Raw genomic sequence first — 5534 nt, forward strand, 5'->3', positions numbered from 1 at the left:
AAATCTTAATGCTACAGCACACAATGACATTCTAGACGATTCTGTGCTTCCAACATTGTCAGTTTGGGGAAGGCCCTTTCCTTTTTCAGCATGACGATGCCCCGTGCACAAAGCGAGGTCCACAAAGTTTGTCGAGATTGGTGTGGAAGAACTTGACTGGCCTGCACAGATCCCTGACCTCAACCCCATCGAACACCTTTTGCATGAATTGGAACGCCGACTGATAAACGTCATTGATAAAATGCAAATGCTTATGCCTGCCCATACCATAACCCCACCGCAAACATGGCGCACTCTGTTCACAACGTTGACATCAGCAAACTATTCGCCCATACGTGGTCTGTGGTTGTGAGGCCAGTTGGACATACTGTCAAATTCTCTAAAACTATGTTTGAGGCGGGTTATGCCAGAGAAACAGCTCTGGTGGACATTTCCACAGTCGGCATGGCAATTGCATGCTCCCTCAACTTGAGACATCTGTGACATTGTGTTGTGTGACAAAATTGTGTGTATATATATTGCTGTACATACTACCTTTCAAACGTTTGGGGTCACTTAGAAATGCCCTTATTTTTGGTGCATTAAAATAACATCAAATTGATCAGAAATACAGTATAGACATTGCTAATGTTGTCAATGACTATTGTAGCTGGAAACTGCTATTTAAAAAAAATGGAATATCTACATAGGCGTACAGAGGCCCATTATCAGCAACCATCACCCCTGTGTTCCAATGGCACGTTGTGTTACCTAATCCAAGTTTATCATTTTAAAAGGCTAATTGATCATTAGAAAACCCTTTTGCAATTGTTAGCACAGCTGAAAACTGTAGTCCTGATTAAAGAAGCAATACAACTGGCTTTCTTTAGACTAGTTGAGTATCTGGGCATTAGCATTTGTGGGTTCGATTACAGGCTCAAAATGGCCAGAAACAAAGAACTTTATTCTGAAACTCGTCAGTCTATTCTTGTTCTGAGAAATGAAGGCTATTAGAAATGAAGGCTATTCCATGTGAGAAACTGAAGATCTCATACAATGCTGTGTACTCCTCCCTTCACAGAACAGTGCAAACTGGCTCTAACCAGAATACAAAGCGTAGTGGGAGGCCCTGGGGCACAACTGAGCAAGAGGCCAAGTACATTAGTATCTAGTTTGAGAAACAGTCGCCTCACAAGTCCTCAACTGGCAGCTTCATTAAATAATACCCGCAAAACACCAGTCTCAACGTCAACAGTGAAGAGGCGACTCCGGATGCTGGCCTTCTAGGCAGAGTTCCTCTGTCCAGTGTCTGTGTTCTTTTGCCCATCTTAATATTTTATTTTTATTGGCCAGTCTGAGATGTTTTTTTCTTTGCAACTGCTTAGAAGGCCAGCATCCCGGAATTGCTTCTTCACTGTTGACGTTGAGACTGCGTTGAGTAAAACAATTGTAGATTGCTAAATTAGTGTCGTTAGTATAGCTAGCTATCTAAACTTGTAGTAATCGTGGCTGAATTACCGACTGGGCATGCAGGGCACACTCCCAGCGGCCCTGACCTCCAGGGGGCCCTCATTAATTTTATTAGTCACTCTCACGCAGGTAAGTCATGGCAAAATGTGTAGTATTATAGGAAATTAGCTTTAAAACAACACATTTCTCCCTACCCCATGGCAAAATGTGTAGAATTGCAGGAAATTTGCTATAAAACTGCAACAAAAAAAGGCTAACTTAGTTGTTTGCCTTTTGTTCATAAAATACTTTTTCAGTTAACAGATCCCGATGTACATATTCAATTATCGTTTTTAATCCTGGTGCTGAGTTAATGTGTAACGGCTAATTAATGTGTAGTGGTATGATAATGGCGTTGAAGGGGATGGGCTGCCATTTTACAGGCTCCGAACCAACTGTGGCAAATATTTTTTGTGTTGTATTGTTTGTAACTACTTTTGTGCATAATGTTGCTGCTACCGTCTCTTATGATCGAAAAGAGCTTCTGGACATCAGAACATCAATTACTCACCTCAAACTGGACAAAGATATTTTCTTTAATGAGTCCGACGCGAAGGATATACTGCTTTTGTCGAGACGAGGCCCAAATCCCGTCATCAGCGTGAAGAAAAGATAGAGAAGAAGAAGGAGGAGGGTGGGGTGCCGTGTAAGAATTTGCAGAGGAGTAGGTAAACCACCAATACCCTCTGTATTATTGGCCAACGTGCAATCATTGGAAATCAAACTGGACGATCTATGATTAAGACTTACCAACGGGACATTCAACTGTAATGTCTTATGTGTCACCGATACCGAGATAATATAGAGCTGGCTGGCTTCTCCCTGTATCGGCAGGACAGAGCAGCTATGTCTGGTAAGACAAGGGGCGGGGCTGTGTGTCTACTTGTCAATAACTGCTGGTGCGCAATGTCTAATATTGAAGAAGTCTCGAGGTATTGCTTGCCTGTGGTAGAATACCTTATGATAAGCTGTAGACCACACGATCTACCAATAGAGTTCTCATCTATATTATTCGTAGCTGTATATTTCCCACCAGAAACAGATGCTGGCACTAATACCGCACTCAGTGAGCTGTGTAAGGCCTAAAGCAAACAAGAAAATGCTCATCCAGAAGAGGCGCTTTAATGCAGGCAAACTTAAAGCTCTCACTCGCCCTCCATTTGGCAAATCGGACCATAATTCTATCCTCCTGATTCCTGCTTATAAGCAAAAACTAAATCAGGAATTACCAGTGACTCGCTCAATACGGAATTGGATTACCAGGACATGCACTCAAAGCATGCACGGACCAACTGGCAAGTGTCTTCACTGACATTTTCAACCTCTCCATGACCGAGTCTGTAATACCTACATGTTTCAAACAGACCACCATAGTCACTGTGCCCAAGAAAGCGTGCCCAAGATAACCTGCCTAAATGATTACTGCCCTGTAGCACTCACGTCGGTAGCCATGAAGTGCTTTGAAAGGCTGGTCATGGCTCACATCAACACCATCATGCCGGAAATCCTAGACCCACTCCAATTTGCATACCGCCTCGAGATCCACAAATTACGCAATCTCAATCACACTCCACACTGCCCTTTCCCACCTAGACAAAAGGAACACCTATGTGAGAATGTTGTGCACTGACTACAGCTCAGCGTTCAACACCATAGTGTCCTTAAAGCTCATCACCAAGCTAAGGACCCTGGGGTCTTAACACCTCCCTCTGCAACTGGATCCTGGACTTCCTGACAGGCTGCCCCCAGGTGGTAAGGGTAGGCAACAACACATCTGCCACGCTTATCCTCAACACGGGGGCGTGCTTAGTCCCCTCCTGTACTCCCTGTTCACTCACAACTGCGTGGCCAAACACTTCTCCAACACCATCATTAAGTTTGCCGATGACACAACAGTGGTAGTAGACCTGATCACCGACAACGATGAGACAGTCTATAGGGAGGAGGTCAAAGACCTGGCAGTGTGGTGCCAGGACAACAACCTCTTCCTCAATGTGAGCAAGACAAAGGAGCTGATCGTGGACTATTGGAAAACGAGGGCCGAACAGCATCCTGACCCGTTTCTATCACCGCCTGGTATGGCAACTGCTCTGCATCTGACTGTAATGCGCTACAGAGACTAATGCATACGGCTCAGTACATCACTGGGGCCCAGCTTCCTGACAACCTGGATCTATATACTAGGCGGTGTCAGAGGGAGGCTCCAAAAATGGTCAGACTCCAGTCACCCAAGTCATAGACAGTACCGGAGCGCTAAGTCTAAGTCCAAAAGGCTCCTTAACAGCTTCTACCCCCATGCCATGAAACTGCTGAACAATTAATCAAATGGCCAACTGGACTATTTACATTGACGCCCCCTCTACCACACTTTACTTTGCTGTTTATTTTCTATGCATAGTCACTTTACAAATGACCTCGACTAACCTGTAACCCTGCACATTGACTAAGTACCGGTACCCCTGTGTATAGGCATATGTAGACATAGCACAAAATAGGAAAATTCACAAAAATCTGTTGAAGTTACATAAAAACACTTAGGAGTTTAGAAAAAGTAACAATGTATAGAAACTAATTATTTTCTTGTTACTGTTATGTAAATATCTTGTTACTTTTTATTTGATTTTTTAAAACTTTGTTTATTTAGTAAATATTTTCTTAACTCTATTTCTTGAACTGCATTGTTGGTTAAGGGCTTACAAGTAAGCATTTCACGTTAAGATCTACACCCGTTGTATTCGGCGCAAGTGATTTAATTTAATTTTACAGCTAATAGGCTGTGTGTTTGTAGATCGATTGAGGTGAATGAAGCAACAGTAACCAATGCTTGTTTTTGCTGTTCTCCAAATAGCATTTTAGAGTGTTTTAAATTGTATAGAAACGCGGTAATGAGCTTCAACTTTTAGTGAGGCCCCTCACTAAAACTCAGAACTTGGCTACGGCCCTGGATGACTTAAAATTGAGGTCTTTAGCCAAGCAGTGTTAGGGATTCTGCCTGCCTTCCAGCCACCCGGTCTTTCTCTGTCTAACTGTCTGACACCAATGAATCACCAATTTCCCCGAGTCAGCTTTAGACTAGAGTGCAATGAATTGACTTATGCGTCATGTCTCGTATATTTTTTGCACAAGCGCCACAGACTGAGCATCACAGCCTCCAATGGGCTCATTCATCCCCCCTCCACTCCCCTGTAACTATTCAACAGGTCATTGCTGTAAATTCTCAGTCAACTTACCTGGCAAAATAAGGGTTACAAAAAATATGTATGTATCAATGATATCACGATGGTACATGTTGGTACCGTGTGGCTCAGTTGGTAGAGCATGGCGCTTGCAACGCCAAGGTTGTGGGTTTGATTCCCACGGGGGACCAGTACAAAAATGTTGGCACTCACCACTGTTTATGATTTTTTTTTTTTCATTTAACCTTTATTTAACTAGGCAAGTCAGTTAAAAACAAATTCTTATTTACATTGACAGCCTACCAAAAGGCAAAAGGCCTCCTGCAGGGATGGGGGCCTGGGATAAAAAATAAATATAATACAATACTGTAAGTTGCTTTGGATAAGAGCCTCTACTAAAGTGTGTGTGGGTATTGTGTATGCGTGTGTGGGTTTTCCCCATGCCGATCTCATCTCTCAGCTGGGACAGGATAGGGTCAGGTCAGACTTTTTTTTGTTATGGGGGTCTGCAAACTCCTTAGGCTTCACATGACTTCTCTGTGTGTCTTACTGACAGGCTAGCGTTCTCTCCCTCCCCCCGGGTGAAAAATATGTTGAAGGAATGTCTTTCTGCTTGGTTAAGGGCCTCGGTCCCCCCACAAGTGCATGCTGTCATCAAGGCAAAGGGTTGCTACTTTGAAAAATCTCAAATATATTTGCATTTGTTTAACACTTTTTTTGGTTACTGCGTGATTCCATATGTCTTATTTAATAGTTTTAATGTCTTCACTATTATTCTACAATGTAGAAAATAGGAAAAATATAGGAAAAACCCTGGAATGAGTAGGTGTGTCAACTTTTGACTGGTACTGTATATAAAACACAGGAACA

At 42.9% G+C, this 5534-nt stretch overlaps 1 non-coding gene across 1 annotated transcript; it reads left to right on the forward strand.

The window, feature by feature from the left end:
• The first annotated feature begins 4779 nt into the window (after positions 1 to 4779).
• trnaa-ugc (transfer RNA alanine (anticodon UGC)) lies at positions 4780 to 4855 on the forward strand. Its single transcript has one exon. It is a non-coding gene; the product is annotated as a tRNA-Ala (tRNA).
• The last annotated feature ends 679 nt before the right edge of the window (positions 4856 to 5534 follow it).

This window comes from Oncorhynchus nerka, linkage group LG12 (assembly GCF_034236695.1).
Source record: "Oncorhynchus nerka isolate Pitt River linkage group LG12, Oner_Uvic_2.0, whole genome shotgun sequence".
Taxonomy (NCBI): Eukaryota; Metazoa; Chordata; class Actinopteri; order Salmoniformes; family Salmonidae; genus Oncorhynchus; species Oncorhynchus nerka.